The sequence below is a fragment of the Aquarana catesbeiana genome, linkage group LG05 (assembly GCF_042186555.1).
Source record: "Aquarana catesbeiana isolate 2022-GZ linkage group LG05, ASM4218655v1, whole genome shotgun sequence".
NCBI classification, from domain to species: domain Eukaryota; kingdom Metazoa; phylum Chordata; class Amphibia; order Anura; family Ranidae; genus Aquarana; species Aquarana catesbeiana.
Window position 1 is genome coordinate 415518129 of NC_133328.1, and position 17674 is coordinate 415535802.

Sequence of the window (17674 nt, forward strand, 5' to 3'; positions counted from 1 at the left end):
TTATGAGCTAATATTGACCCCTGGTAATCATAGAGAGCACTAAGAATTGAGTCATAATGAGCTAACATTGGACTCTGGTAATCATAAAAAGCAAAGGGCCCCAACCTTTTTGGCACCCTGGACTGGTTTCATGGCAGACAATTCTCATGGCGTCCGGGGGGGGGGTGACGGCAACCCCCTTTTACAGCACAGTCCCCCCTTTATATTAGTGTCCACAGGCAAACTTTAAATCACAACCCCCCTTTACATTACAGTGCCCCCTTTACAGTGCAGTCCCCGTTACATGAAGGTAACGTGGACTGCTTTGTAAAGGGGGCAATGTAATGTAAAGAGGGGCTCTGATGTAAAGGGCACTGTAATGTAAAGGGGGGCTGTGATATAAAGGGAACTGCACTGTTGCTCCTTTACAGTGCAGTCCCCTTTATATTACAGTGCCCCCTTTACATTACAGTGCCCCTGCAGTCTGCCCCCTCCCCTCCTTTTCTCTCTAACATCAATCTATGTCTTCCCTGCTCAGGACTCCTACCTGACAGTGCAGAGACTTTTAACAGTTCATGTGTCCTCTCCCAGCTCCTCCGCCCACCAGCCCGGCTGATGATGTCATTCTATCAGCAGGGCAGGGTGTGGGAGGAGCTCACTTTTTTGATCTGCAGCTACTCCCACCCTCTGCCCTGCTGACGGGTTTATATTATCGGCTGGGCAGGCGGAGCAGCCGGGAGAGGACGCACAGGCATGACCGCACAGTAGAAGGTGAGAGGCGACCACGGTCTGTGATAGCCCTGTGCGGACCACAGTCACTGCTCATCTCTTGCTGTGCAGCCCCATCTTCAACAGGCCATGGACCGGCACCGGTCCGCAGCCCGTAGACCCCTGCTATAAAGCACTTAGAAATTAAGTATTATGAGCTAACATTGGCTCACACATTTACCAAAATATATAGGAGTGCTACACCTTAACCCATTCTGCATATAAACCATCCAGAGATTATGTTATTTGCCTAAAGGGGTTCAACATGAAGGAAGTAATGCCAGAAATACCCCAAACCTTGTCTCTCGTATATAAATATTTCAGGACATTTCCAGCACTACTCTAAAGACGGCATGAAAAATATGAACTCAACCCCTTTTGCAGCTTAAACTGGCAACTAAATAGATTTATTATGGGTGCAAAGGGATGTTGTTGAGTATGTGCAGCTGGGAAGGGTGTTAAGCTTACTTTAAAGTCATGGACAATGCAAAGGTTCATTTAAAATACCATTAACCCCTATTGCACCAATCTGAATTATTACTTAAAAGTATGTCATTTGGTTCTGTAGATAAAATGTGTTAAAGTGGTTGTAAACCCTTACATATACACAGTGAAGTGACTGGCCTCAGGTGACACACAGAGTTAAAACAAATCCTCCTACATACGTTGTACCTGTTTACCTGCAGCCTTCTCTACAGCTGTCCAAAGTACGAAACTCACACAGCTTGTCTGAGCTTCCAGAAAGTAGAGGGTGTAAGGGTGTAGAGCTGAAGTTACACAATGCAGAGCTCAGTGAAGAGAGCTGAGAGCTGATTGGAGGGAAGGAACACACCCCTCTTCACAGCACCAGAGATGAGGCTGTCAGTCACAGGCTGTGTGTAGGAGCTTCCTCCCGTCACCTTTCTCTTGGCGTCAGGAAAACATGTCAAAAAGTGACTCATGCTGACAGCAAAGGAATGAGGCAGCAAAGAGAAATAACACTTGGTGCCTTGGGTTGAGACAAGTACACGCTATACAGGGATATGCTTTTTTCATTTTTCATGTTTGAGGTCTACAATCACTTTAAATTTGGCCTATTCACAGGGAAGAACTAATACCCGGGTCAAATTTGCAGGAGTCTGACACTATACTCCAGTAAACTCCAAGTATACAGTTTACTTTGATGTTAATCTTATCAAACTGTTAATCTTTCAAAAAGCCTTGTTTCTTTGTTGGTGACTATATATGTACATGGGGGGGGGGGGGGGGTGATATTTGCTAATTACATATGCAGGCTCTGCTTTCTGTTTTGTAGCACTACACGGTAGTTGTGCTTTACTGTCCCTTCTCACAAAGCAAGTGTATAAGTCACCAGGATCATTAAAAACAATGCACTTTGGGTACAAACGAGGAGCAATCATTTAAATGTGGGAAGTCACTTAAAAAAATTCTCTAAAGTGAAATTTCACTCTCTCAATCAACATTGACTATTTTTAATCCTTATGCTGCTAGCATTAGCACATAGATAGGAAAGCATATCATTTTTACTTGTATTAAAATTTTTTTTTTTACATTTCATCCCAGGAGTCTTCAGGAGGGGATGAGGGGTTTTCCCAGCTAAGCACAGCCTCCTGCCTGCATGCCCGAGTTAAAGTGGTTCTAAAGGCAGAATGTTTTTTATCCTAATGCATTCTATGCATTAAGATAAAAAACCTTCTGTGTGCAGCAGCCCCCTCAACCACCACAAACTTACCTGAGCCCATTCTCGATCCACTGATGTTGCATGAGAGCCTCATCTGACCACGCACTCTCCCTCATTGGCTGAGACAGCAGCAATCAAAAGTCAGTGAGCCAATGAGGAGAGAGAGGGGGCGGGGCCAAGCCATGGCTTCATGTCTGAATGGAAACACAGAGCAGCGGCTTGGCTTGGGTGCCCCCATAGCAAGCTGCTTGCTTTGGCGGCATTGGGCAGGAGGGAGGGGCCAGGAGGGCTGGCGAGGGACCCGAGAAGAGGATGATCTGGACTGCTCTGTGCAAAACCATTATGCTGAGCAGGTAAGTATAACATGTTTGTTATTTTTAAACAGAAGAAAAACAAGACTTTAGTATCACTTTAAGGGCAGATAGATTCCATGAGGAGTCTATCTGCCCTTAAGCAAGATCCATCATCTGCTCTTACGTAAGATGGTTTTGGCCAGAAATGCCAGGGGGGTGTTTTGTAAAAGTGATTTATCAGCAAAATAAATCATGGAGACATGGATGGATGATGGGTGAGTTTGCTTTGAATATTAAAAATTAATTAAATTGCGATTTTCTGCTTTAAGGTAAACACTGCAATAATATCTGAAGATAGATGACCACACACTATACTTTTCCTTTAAAAGGATGCACTAAAACGGATATATCTTCCTTTACTTGCGCCAACTTTTTTCTATTGACCCCATATAGGAAGGCTACATACACTGGCAAACTGATGAAATGCTCTGTTACTCTAATTTAAAACACTGAAATAACCTCACCATTGTAAACTATTGTTCCTTGTGTTAAAATTGCTTCAGAGAAAACTACAAAACATCTCTTCCACTACTGTAGATCTGCTGGGATTTATACATCTCTCTATTCTTTGAATCCTTATGCCCCGTACACACGGTCGGATTTTCCGATGGAAAATGTCCGATCGGAGCATGTTGTCGGAAATTCCGACCGTGTGTGGGCTCCATCGGACATTTTCCATCGGATTTTCCGCCACACAAAGTTTGAGAGCAGGATATAAAATTTTCCGACAACAAAATCCGTTGTCGGAAATTCCGATCATGTGTACACAAATCCGACGGACAAAGTGCCACGCATGCTCAGAATAAATAAAGAGATGAAAGCTATTGGCCACTGCCCCGTTTATAGTCCCGACGTACGTGTTTTACGTCACCGCGTTTAGAACGATCGGATTTTCCGACAACTTTGTGTGACCGTGTGTATGCAAGACAAGTTTGAGCCAACATCCGTCGGAAAAAATCCTAGGATTTTGTTGTCGGAATGTCCGAACAAAGTCCGACCGTGTGTACGGGGCATAAGTGTGAGAAAGAACGCTTTACTCTGGGCCTAATGTTTCTCCATCCCCAGTCCTGTTATACCATGCTTATCCTTATTTAAGGGACCATTTGTTCACATTCGTTTTCTTTTAATTTTTGATTTTCTGAGCCATTTTGTCTACCGATACCTTTAGTTGTTCAGATACTACTGAAGCATTTCTGGTTATGAAGTTACACCTTATTTGGTCCACAGTCTCCTTTTACACTGGTGCTCTGCAGTTTAACCTTTGGAAGGGTTCCAGACATGAAATGCAAATTCAGCACTTTGCTATCTGACGATCCTTTCATGTACAGCAGAGTCTCCACAGAACCTCTGTAGCCAAAGCGTTTATATTAGTTGTGACACATGCATCATGTTTTGATGAAAACAAAATAACAATAACAAGCAATACTTTTGTGTTTGTATGTGATAATTAGGCTATAGAACATGTCATATGACAAGATGGAAGACACCCTGAGGAAACAGCTGATCTAGCATTTCCACCTCCTTTATACAGTATGCTCGTTGTGTACATACCTTGTTTATTAGTAGGACACAATATCAATGCACACAAAAGGCTTTACTGAAGAATAAAATGAATAAATAAATAAATAATCTGACCTCTATATTATTTGCTTACTTAATCTTGTGTTTATTACCTTTTGTGTGTTTTAATGGCTCATTATAACTCGGGAAGAGTTCAAGTAATAAAAATAAAAAAATCACATGAAATGCATTACCAAACATAATAAAACTTGGGACAATCAGTGCAAACTAAAACAGTGAAAAATATATGCAAGCTGTACACTACAGGATTCACCAAGCCTATATAATAAACCAACACAACAAAATGAGTGCACCACAAATAATATAAAGAAAGTCTATGGATTCAAAGATAAAATCTTTCATAATAAAGCCAGTTCTTCTATGTGAAACCTCGATCTTCTCCCCTCAAACACATGTATGTGCTTACCAGAAAGGGTGGAGCTCTTAAGTTACAGGAGGTCAAACAGGCATGGGTTCCATATGGGCTGGATGGACACTGCACGGCCCCTCTGGATGTCCTCTGTGGTTACCGAGAAGCAGCTCTCCAATACGGCAGTGAGGCAGATAAAAACTCCAGTGCAGTGAGGGATGCAGCAATTCCAAAAATGAAGGAAAAGAACTCGGAGGATTGCTGTATTGAAGACACCAATACTATAGGATGGAGTCCGGCTCTCATAAACTGTACCATGTACACGGCTTCCACTCCCGGAAATTTCTAAATACGTACTGTTCTGGTAAAGCAGAAATGACTTTTGCTCATGATGCTGTCAGGTATCCTATGGAGAAATTTCACAATGCATTTTCCTCAGGTAGGTTAAGCTCTTTCTGGACTGTGTATCAGCCTTGAGCTCCAGAGCCAAAGAAATAGCTTCCTGATGAGTTCTGCATTTAAAGCCAAATTCCCGACTTTTGTAGGATCCCTCCCTCACTCCTCACTGAAGCCCCTCTGCAACCATTTAAAGAAAAATATACATACATTGAATCCTGCAGTCCTCTGGCTGGCCATATGACATCATGGATCCTTCTTCTTCTCATGTGGCATTGATGTTGAGCAGAACTTGCTCCTGGCGCTCATGTAATCACATGTGAATGCCATTCTGTTTAGTATTTAAATAGAAAAGCAGCAAGAATGGACTTTGCAGGCACCAATTATAAAAGATATATATAACTTTTTATTTAACACATGATACAAAAAGTTTTTAAAAATATTGCAAGTAAAATGCAAAAAAACTAGCTGGATCTCTCTATGATGAGTCACATATCTCAAGAGCATAACATTTACAGGGGTAAGTCCCTACACTTATTATGATATGCAAAAAATAGCTCTACATGTTTCGCAATTGAATGCTTCTTCAGGAGCTTGTTAATTAATCTAAAGGAGAGAGAAAGATACAGGCAATAAATAAAATTAAACATGATAATCTTGGTAGAAAGTCTCAAGAGTTGGCAGGGAGTATCAAGAGGCAATCAAAAGGTGGGCTCCAAAGAAAGCATGCATATGGTGATGCAAATCACACGTGGGGACGTGCCTGGTAGAAGGCTTTATTGAAATGTACAAAAAGTAATGGTAACAACGATAGGATATATATCCATTGCCAAGTATGAAATAGGCAAAAGACCCATAGAGGGTTAATCAGGATGGGTCAAAAAAGTTCACTCCATGCAAGGAAAGGGTAGACAGGTGTAGTCAAATGCAAAGACCATTCAGCCTACCTTTAGTGGAACGTTATACAATAAATCTAGAAAAGTGATATATGCTCATATAAAATGAGCTTGGAGGATGGAACTGTGTTTGACAATAAGCACCGCCGCCTGTAGAATATATATATAATGGTAAAGAGCAGATCTATTTAGTAATGGTCTAATTACAGCATTGTTGGATGGTATTAGTAAATTACATGATCTCACCTTATAGTCTTGGTAGTTTATATAGAGAGACTTTGTGTCAAAAAGAAAGATTTCTACTTCACAAGACTGCCAACAGGGAAAGGGCTTAGTAAAGGTTTTTAATGCAGCAGCGCATTAGATTAGCAGGTGGCACATCAGAACCATCTAGGAAGGAAGGAGTATATATCAAAATAAATGAATTTAAACAGACCGGCAGAAGGAGTGTACTCCTTCTGCCAGTCTGCTTAAATGCCCTTTCCCTGTTGGCCGTCTTGTGAAGTAGAAATCTTTCTTTTTGACACAAAGTCTCTCTGTATAAACTACCAAAACTATAGGTGAGCTCATGTAATTTACTAATACCATCCAACAATGATGGAGTAGGAAGCACAGTGGGAGAGCTCTGCCATAAGCCTGCTCATTTATCCTGACAAATAGATCCTGTGGTACCTGCTTCGCCCGCAAACAGCACAGGAGGGCTCCCCTCCTTCTCCCCAAGCCAGCGGTGTGACTTTCGTCCATAATTTGGTGGCGGACATGTCCCGCAAGAGCGGTAAAAATCCTATGCAGACAGCAGAGCATGGAGGCCAAGATGGCGCCCAGACCCGCTCAGCTAAAGAGGCAGCCATGAGAATGTTCAGCGGCGCTCTAGGGAAGGGAGGCATGCCCAAGACATCCTCACAGCTCATGGATGCACCTGATATGGACTCCCCTGCAGAGGCACTGGAGCAGGCATGGCCAGAGGATGAAATGCACAAACAAACAGTGCTTCAATGGAGCCAGAAATAAAAGGACTGTTGTAAAACTGGATATCATTTAATAAAATGCACACCAAAATAATTAAAAAGTCACAAAAAATGGAAGGAGTCAATAATAAAAGCTAAATGGAGAAAACACCAATTCCATAGTTGAAATATGTTGAAAAAATAGTATCAGTACTGCCAGCTCTCAAGGGGTTAATACCGGCAAATGTGTTGCGTGGGTAAACACAGGACACCATTCCAGTGATTCAGCTATGCAGGGGGAATGAAAGAATCCAAGGAGACCGCTCGTAATGGTGCAGCTGATGTAAGACTGTAGACAGCGATCTATCAGGGAGGGATATGGAGACAAAGTGCAGCGTACCTGTGGTGCAGGAGCTGGAAACAGCACCGCTGTCACTGGTGCTCCGTTCTGGGGAGAAGGTAGTGACACATGTCAGGATCAGGGTATGCAGAGTCAGCAAGCCAGGTGGGCGTGTAGATGGCTGACGTCACAGGAAACCTCTGGTGGAACGAAAGCTGGTCTGATCTGGAAGCCGGGGAAACTGGGAAACGTAGTCACAGCAGAGGGCAGGGAAATCCCAAGGGCTGGACGGTACATGAGCTTGTTGTTGCCGTGGCGACCGTGACTGACATGTTTCACGCGCCTGCATTTTTTCAAATGGCCAGAGGATGAAGAACAACCCTCCTCATGGGACACAGTGAGTACACCTGTGCCTAACATGGCCCCCAGAGCCCTAACAGATCAGGACAGTCAAACCACTGAACCGACCCTGAGAGATATATTTGCAGCAGTAACTACCTGCAACACTTCCATTACGTCACTAACTAATGAGATCAAAGGAGTGAAGCTAGAATTGAATATGGTTAGACAGGATATGTAGAAGCTACGTGACCGCACGGCTGCACTGGAGGACAGGGTGAGTAATGTAGAGGATGATGTCGCCCCCCTGCAGAGAGAAGTCCGCCATATGCAATCCATTATTACTGGCCACACAGCGCGTTTAGAGGACATGGAAAACAGACAGAGACGCAATAATGTCTGCGCGGTAGGCATACCAGAGAGGGTTGAGGGTAAAAACCCTGTGGCATTTATTGAGAACTGGCTGATTAATACCTTTGGTAAAGACTCCTTCTCACCTATGTTTGCTGTGGAGTGTGCTCACAGAGTTCCACCCAAGCCACCTAAACCTGGGGAGCCTCCCAGACCATTCCTGTTCAAAATGCTGAACTTTAAATACCGTAATGCCATTCTGAATCAAGCCAGGATCAGAGGTACCCTTATGAGGATAGATAATGCTTGCATATCCTTTTATCCGGATTTCTCTGCTGATCTACAGTGCCACAGAGCCAAACTTACTGAAGTTAAGAAGCTTCTCCGTAAATATGAGGTTACATACGCCATGCTTTATCCGGCCAAGCTCAGAATCGCAGCCAACTGCGAAACGCAGTTCTTTGATAACCCAGCCAATGTGGCTGGACCGTATGGAGCATACACTTAAGAAAGCACCAGCACCTATGGTCTGAAGGGGACCTGCCTTTATCCAATTTCAACAAAGAGAAGTAGATGCCATATAAGAAGCTTTGGACATGTTTTTCTTTTCTTTCCCTTAAATTTCCTGACAGGCGGAGAAGAAGACAAATGTAACTTGCACTATTCTTTACCGAGTTGTACTGCAAGTCCCTTTGAATCGGAGCTGAACTGAGACGTTGCTACCCACCCCCCCACCCCCACACAGTAGTCCTGCGTGGACATGTTTTTTCAGTTTTTTTTTGCCAAGCTTCCTTACTGTTTACAGGATGCACGGACAATTTTTTATCTTTTCTTGTTTCGTTTTTTGATGTTTTTTGCTCCACACTATGGAGCGCTTTTTCCTTTGGCTCATGCAGATAGCTGCTATAAGCAGTGTCAACAGCTAACTAATTTTTTTCTTTATTTTATCAGCCAGGAATGCAACTAAGGGGTTGATGCCACCTTGCTCATACTTGTGTTGTATCGTTAAAGCTTTCAGGTGGAGATGCGAAACGCCAAAAGGATGGCCTCTGCACCTGACAAGGTTTCCTTTGCATAATTACTTGTATGCTTTAACATGTCCAGTACCTGCACCATAGTTTCATGGAATGTGAGGGGGCTGAGGGACGGAGTGAAGAGGGTGGCACTTTTCTCAACGGTTAAGGATTATAGACCTTCAGTGATTTGACTGCAGGAAACCCACCTGCAAGACAACTCCATATCTACGCTCAAAAACCGTGGATACCCCACTCAGTTTCAGTCTGTTCACACGGCTTACTCGAGGTGCGTCAGTGTTCTCATTTCACAGGCAGCTAATTTCCAATTACTGCACTCCATGATTGACGGGCAGGGGAGATATGTGTTTCTACTATGTAGAATTATAGGTTTGTCATGCATAATAGCGAATTTTTATATCCCTCCACCCTTCTCATTTGATTCTTTGAAACAACTAGATCAATTTATGGCCACATGTCCCAATGTCCAGCTTTTGGGTGTTGGGAGATTTTAATAATGTAATGGACAAGAAACTAGACAAATTCCCATCTAGGACTGGTAGTACTCCCAAAGTGGGTGGTCCCACTCCCTTTGCGAAATTCCTAGCAGAAATAGGTCTGCGAGATGTGTGGAGGGATCAAAACCCTGAGGTACAGTGTTACTCGTGCTTTTCAGCAACATACAAATGTTTGTCCCGTATAGATCTCTGTTTAACTAATGACCTGGCACATGCGCTTACGGAATCCGTGAAATATGCCAAGCGTAACATCTCTGACCAATCCCCTGTCAGTGCGGCCATTATAATATCCCCGAGCCAGAAACGTAAGCTCTGGAAGGTAAACCCCTTCTGGTTTACAATATTCCCAAGTAATGATTCTATTCTCAGGGACTTGATAGAATTTATACATCACAATCAGGACACGGCCCGGTCAGCAGTGGTCTGGGATGCACTGAAAGCCCACCTTAGGGGTCTAATTATTAAACAGATCAACGCAATTAAAACTAAAACTAAAGAATGGGAGAATATGGTGATGGATGAGGCCGCTGGGGCGGAGGAGAAATACATATCGGCACCTTCATTGGAGTCAGAACGCAAATGGCAGGAGGCACAGGCCCTATACCGACAAGTATCTACCTCTGCTGCGGAGAACAAGCGGTTCTTGCTACAGCAAAAATATTTTAATGAAGGGGAAAACACGGGACATCTACTAGCTATGTTAGCTAAAACCCAGCAGAATACGACCCATATAGAGGCCATTCAAAACACAAATGGAGTGACAGTTAGTGATCAGACCCACATCTCTGACGTGTTTTCGCAGTTCTTTAAAGACCTATACACATCCAAGGTACACCCCACTCAAGAGGACCTGGCCCACTTTCTGGACCAGTGCTCTCTCCCTCGGGTAACACAACAGGGACTCGCTGCCCTCAATGCACCATTGCAATTGGAGGAATTGACATTGGCGGTAGCACAGATGGCCAACAATTAATCCCCAGGGGCTGACGGTCTACCCACAGTGACGTACAGGAAATATGGTGACACCCTACTACCCACCCTGTTAAAAACACTAAACAGTGCCTTAGAGGAAGGTAATCTACTGACCTCTATGAATTAGCTATTATTATTGTATTGCCGCAGCCGGGCAAAGATCTACTGCACCCAGACTCCTATAGGCCCATATCTCTGCTTAATGCAGACGTCAAACTATTAGCAAGAGTGTTAGCCACTAGACTTTCGGGAGTTGTGGCTGAACTGGTCCATCCTGACCAGTCTGGCTTCATTCCGGCTAAATCTATGGCACTGAGAGCAGTAATGCAATTAATAAACCAGTTTGGACAGCTATCGGGTTTTGCCATTAACTGGCATAAGTCAGCCCTGCTATCATTGGATCCGTTACTGGCACCTTTACTGGAGGACGTTTACCACATACAAGTAGTCTCCTCATTTAAGTATTTGGGAATAGTTGTGACTAGAGAAACACGGGACTACATAGCCCTAAATCTAAAACCTATATTGTGAAAATTTCAGCAGAAACAAGCTAGTTGGAGCAAGTTGCCGCTGTCGGTGATTCGCGTTAATCTTATCAAAATGATATGGGTGCCGCAGCTGCTATACATTTTACATGATGCTCCAATCTGGATACCACAATACTGGTTCCGGTGCATAGACTCACAGTTCAGAGCTCTTATATGGAGAGGTGGTGTGGGGAAGATCAAACTTGCCACTCTAGAGCTACCTAAAGACCAGGGGGGTATGGCGGTTCCGCACCCTCAAATGTACTACTTGTCTGCACAGCTACAACATTTCACGGGCTGGGATCTTGGGACGGGATTAGATCCTTCCAAGGGTCTTCTCTTGGGCAATGACACGAACTACACCGCTTTTTTCCATATGGAGATGGGTTATCCTAGGGTTGCCTCCACTAGCCCTACAGTTCGGTCACTGATGAAGATCTGGAAGAAGGCCAAGACCATATTGGGCTTGATGGGTTATCTCCGTCAGACCCATTTATGGCGGAATAGATTTTATACAGACCTGACTGGAGTGCCCGACCCTTCGGTGTGGGAGAGAGCTGGGATTAGATTCCTCACCCAAATACTAGAGGGCTCTGTCCTAAAACCTTTCACCCAGTTGAATGAATTCCCTGCACTCAAAGGGCATCACTTTCAGTATATACAGCTACAACATGCTATTAGATACCAAAGAAGAAACTCTAACTTGCAGCTAGAAGACTCTATATTCCTTGAATCCATATACTCTGACCCGGAGAAAAAGGGAATCATTTCCAGAATTTACATTCACCTCCTATCACACATACAAGCCCCAGACTTGTTACCATGCAGAGAGGGGTGGGAGCGAGATGTAGGCCCCATCGATGGTGAGCAGTGGAATCAAATCCTGAGGGTGGGCCCAGTGGTATCAGTGTCAGCAGCACAGAGACTTTCTCACCTGTTTATATTACATAGAGTATACTGCACTCCTGTACAAATTCATAAATGGGGTAGATGTGATTCTCCCATATGCCCCAAATGCCAAGCTCACTCTTATTTTATTCACATGCTTTGGAGGTGTCCCAAACTAGTGAGTTATTAGAGTGATGTTCTCACTAGAATAAATGGTGTTTTTCAGGTCCAGCTCGAACAGGAGCCACTGGTGTGTTTAATGGGCAGCCTAGATGAGGACCTGTACCTTCCCCCGGTATACATTGCCCTCATGAGACTTTTATACTTGGCCAGGAAGCTGATTGCCCGTTTGTGGCTGTTGGCACGTACACCAAAGGAGGCGCAGTGGATACAAATGGTTAATACCAATCTTATCCGGGAAAAAAACACATATCAACATAGAAAATCAACAAAAAAATTCTCCAATATATGACAGAACTGGTTGGGCTCTCTGGAGGTGGCTCCGCCCCAGCTGGCCTGGATAGGCTACTGTTGGGATAACTGGATGAATGATTATACATTTGGAGATATATATTATATGCTATAGAGTATACCATAGAGAGAGCTTTACATGGCTCCTGAATCTGAGCCATGGTGAAGCATCAATGGTTGGTTTGATACTTGTCTCTGTCTCTTTGTTTATTTCTTAATTTAGTTTTGTTTTTCCCTCTTTTTCCTTTTTTTTTTTTTTCTTCTTCTTTTTATTATTTGAGTGAGCACTTGGATGTGACATTACCCTATCCGTAAGGGAGTATGATAAAAGTATTAACCTCACAATCTATGGTAGTGTGAAAAATTTGGACCGATGGTACTCCAGTTATATGTATTTAAAATGTCATACATATGTCCTACGTATTATGTAATGCCTTGTGATCTCATCAATAAAAACCTTTTTGTTGATTAAAAAAAAGAAATATTTAAATTACAAAGATGGAGTGTAGCTCTAATGTGTTACATAAGTAGTAATGTCATGCACTACACCAGACAGCTAACTGGTGTTTATTGTCTTACAATAAAACTGCAAGAGTAGAAAAACCCTTCTTCTCCAACAGCTGAAGAGTGGCCCTTTCCTCTCTTTGGGGAAACAGTGGTCTCATTGCAAAGGTCCAACATGCCTCCTACTATGTTAAAGTAGTATTAAACCCAAAAGCAAACATTATTTACCGTATTTATCGGCGTATAACACGCACAGGCGTATAACACGCACATTCATTTTAAGAGGGAAGTTTCAGGAAAAAAACTTAAATTTTAAATAAGGAACTTTAAAGTAAAATAAGGGTCAGTGCCCATCTGCGGCCTCACCATTGCCATCAATGCAGCCTGATCAATGCCCATCTGCAGCCTCACAAGTGCCATCAATGCAGCCTCATCAGTCCACATCAATGCAGCCTCACCATTGCCATCAGTGCAGCCTGATCGATGCCCATCTGCAGCCTAGAGGGGACAGGGAGGGGGCGGGACGAGCGCCGACAGATTACATACAGTGAGAATCTCCTATGATAGACAGACCAGTGGTCCAATGGCGGCCCAGGAGACAGGGGTTCCTATTACAGAGGTAAACAGGAGATTTTCACTGTATGTAATCTGACGGTACTCGTCCTGCCCCCCCTCTCTGTCCCCTCCGAGGCAGCTAAAACTGAAGTATTGGCGTATAACACGCACGCACTATTTGCACCCAATTTTCATGGTGAAAAAGTGAGTGTTATACGCCAATAAATACAGTATATTGCAACTTACCAAATCTTAGATGTGATGGCTGCATTCATTTTCTTTTTTTTTTTAGGTTTTCTTTTATGTCCACCTGGTGATTCAGCTAGTAAGTCTGATGATTTTCAACAGAACAGCCTGTCCTGCAGATGTAGCAGTTAGAGGGCTGGGAAAACCCATTTTACACCAACAGGGGTGCTTACAATGGTCAGCTGTACCTGCTTAAAAAGTGGGAGCTGGTGTTTGGCTTCTGTTTTCATCTATCTATTTCAACTATCCTCACCCACACTGACAATGCTGTTATCTAAGGGTGTCTCTGTTGCTCCTCCATCCAGAGTATAGGCACTCTAATACAGGAGGTGTGTTACTGGCCAGATCACTTGGTTAAAACAGATGGAAAAGCCTAAAAAAAGAAAACAAATGCAGCCACCACATCTAATGACTGGTAAGCTGCAATATATTACCCTTTTTGTTTTGGGTTTAATACTGATTTACACAATACCGCCACAAGTGGCAAAGCTCATGCTCACTTCTGACTGGAGAGCTCTGGTTCTGTCTTAGCAATTGGCAAGTGAGACATCTGCAAAGAAATCACAGCTTCCCCAAGAAGAACAAGGGTCAATCCCAACAGGATACATGCATGATACGAGCTTATCTAATTGCAATTTTTTTAAAGAAAACAAACAAAAAGACTTTGCATGCTTATGTGTTGATGCACCAGCAGTGTACTTAGCTAATTTAAATGTAAACACTTCCTGCCTGGCCTATAGACAAATGACAGTTGGACGGGTGCTTTCTTATCCTGAGTAGACATCATACGACATCCTTTCTGGAAGCACCAATTGTGGGGCCGCGCAGTGGCGTGATCTGTCACTGGCCGCGTCCACAGGACACAGCAGATGACTGATCAGAGTACCGGCTCGCTGCTGGTACCATGTGATGTGATGACTCACAGCAGGTCACATGACAGTTGTACAAAATGAATGGCTTCTTTTCATGCCATCCAATGTGTACAATTGTGTTGCAAGCTGTGATTGATCAATTTGATCACACAGTACAGACAGAGCCAATCACAGCCTATCTGTACCATGTGATTAGCTTTGATCAATCACAGCTAATCACAACAAAACAGACTGAATGATTCAGTTTCATTCAGTAAAATGCTTGCTTATAGCAACATAAAAAAAAATAAAAAAAATCCTGATCACTTCCCCAGAGTAGTACAAATGTTACTAAGGTTACATTATATTACTCTGGTCACAGTGTGTTAAAAAATATCGTAAAGAAAAAAATGTAATAAAATAATAATAAAAAAGTATACTTTTTTTTTTTCATACTGCCACCAGTCAGTGTCCCTGATCACTGCCACACCAGATGAGGCTGTACAGCACTGGTGATAGTATAAATATATATATATAAAAAAAAAAAAAAATAGTGAAAAATTATCCAAAGTATTGTAGCAAAGTCCCGGGGCCCATGAGGCCTAATGGTGACCTCCAGAGTTAGGCCCCTTTTACATCTGCGGACCGTTCAGATCCGCCTGTCAGTTTTTTAGGCGGATCTGAACAGTCGCTCCATACAGCTCTATGGAGCGACGGATGTCAGCGGTGACATATCTGCAAAATCCAGACAGATGGAAACCCTATTTTCCATCCGTCTGGCAGATCGGAACGGATGAAAACGGACAGGTGGTCCATAATTATCCGATCCTCCATAGGGTAGAGCGGACTCTCTGACAGGTCCGTCCCTGCACAGAGTGCAGAGACGGACTTGTCATCCGCCGGCTCAGCGGGGATCAACGGAGCGATCCCCACTGAGCAAGCAGATGGCTAAATATGGACAGCCCCATGTGAAAGGGGCCTAAGGGACAGCTGACATCCTTCAGTGTAGAATGGGTTACAAGGCATGGTGGGTGTGATGCAAGATGAAATGGTGGGCGCCAGACACTTTTTTGAATGCAAAGAGATTTATTTTCTCTTAAACAGAACTGTGGGAGAGAGGGTTAAGGGCCAGGACACCCTTAGGTAGATGCAATGTTGATTGGCAGACACAGAGACTTCTATAGGTAGACAGCTATACATGTGAAGGTCTCCAGCCGGACACCACTTCTGTATAGGTAGGACCGCTGTGTCGTATGGCAACAATCTTGTAGCTGTTACCAACAGTAAAGGTATTACTATCTGCAACACGAACAGTTCTCTTTATCCCACACTCACTTACTGTGGGTCTTCACTCAATGAGCTCCCAGTCTCTCTGACTAGACTTCAGATCCACTAGCCACTGGAGCTCTTTAACTGTAGCACTCAGTATCTTCCTCAAGCATCACCCCCGCTTCACTGCTGGGTCCCTGGCTTGGCACTCACAGATACGCCTCAAACTTCACCCCTGTCGACACGTTAGGTCCCTGGCTTGGCACTCCACAAGTGTCACCTCTACTGTTCCGCTGGGTCCCTGACTTGGCACTTGCTGACGCATTCCCATTTCTTCACTGTCCCTGGCTGGCAAGAAGTCTGCTCTGGTACTGGCCTCAGCTTACTCACAATGATCTCCGGTAGTAAGGCGGATGGCCCCTTTGTGGTGACAGTTTCCCCTCTACCTCCGACCATGACTGGTTCCCCGGCCAGCGGAACTGTTACTTCTGGTTGGACTACAAGACTGCAGTCCCAGCCCTGCACTACTTTTGGCTAGGCTCTCAGCTAGCCTAGCAGCCAGATGCCAACGGGATAGGCCTTAGGTTTCTGGCCTAGCAGCCTGGGGCAATACGACACACGTGCACCCGTCCAGGTGGCACAGAACCCTGATCACCCGACTCTACCCAAATAAATAGGCTCTCCCAGCAGGCCAAGGGACCCAAGAAAATCCCTGGCCATTGTCTGAGACACCCCATTCATTCCTAAACTGTCCTTGCAATGCCCTTGTCTTACCTACTGTCACCGGATACCCGGCCATCTAGCGACAGAAGACAGAAGTGCAACAATTCCAGAATTAGGGCAAAATCAATTGACCTCCTAACAATTGACCAAGGCAACTATCACTTGGTAAATAAATTTAATAGCAAGATACGGGGCCCCAAAATCGGTCAACTGTGTCCATCTGCAGCAATGTCATTTCAGGACCCTTTGGGTCCAGAGACCCCAAATTTTGGCTGCAGCTAGGGGGCATCTAGGAACCCTTAACTACCGAGTTTGAAGTTTGGGGGACCTATGGCTGCAAATGGGCACAGTGAGGTATGCAAATGGGCACAGTGAGGCTGCAAATGGCCATTGTTGACCCTCTTTTCCACTTACAGTAGCTGTGCATTTCTCACCCTAGGCTTATACTCGAGTCAATAAGTTTTTTTGTGGTAAAATTAGGTGCCATGGCTTATATACGGGTCGGCTTATACTCGAGTATATACGGTAATTATATAAAAATTACAACTTCAAAAAACCTGCCATGCTTCTTACTAAATACCTTAGACTGTCTACCTTTCAAAAAGGGGCAACTTGGGGGTATTTCTACTGTCATTGTGGGGTCTCAAGAAATGAGATTGGCCCTCAGTTCATCAGGATTGATACATTTTCAGATATATACCATAGTTTGTAGACTAACTTTCACACAGACTAAATAGTATACACTGATTCAGATTATTTTCATCAAAGAAATAGCAGTAAACATTTTTGGCTAAATTTATGAAGAACAATTCTTTCTTTGCAAAATTTTATAACAGGCAAAGAACATTTTCAGTCTTTTTTTGTTTATTTAGCAAACAATAAAAAAAAACAGTGGTGATTAAATACCACCAAAAGAAAGCTCTATTTATGTAAACAAAATGATAAAAAAATTAGTTTGGGTAAAGTGTTGCATGACCGCGCAATTGTTATTCAAAGTGCGACAGCACTGAAAGCTGAAAATTGGGCAGGATGGGGGTATAAGTGCCTTTTATTGAAGTGGTTAAAGTGTATTTCCAGTTTTGCCATCAAATTTGCGAAAACCCCGCTATATATTTTTATGTGTTCCCATTCACAAAGCATACCTAACTTTTTAAAAA

The 17674-nt window shown here is 43.6% G+C and overlaps 1 protein-coding gene across 5 annotated transcripts in view; it reads right to left on the minus strand.

The window, feature by feature from the left end:
- Nucleotides 1–17674, minus strand: part of KCNG2 (potassium voltage-gated channel modifier subfamily G member 2) — a 266485-nt gene that overhangs the window by 64545 nt on the left and 184266 nt on the right. The window lies entirely within an intron of this gene.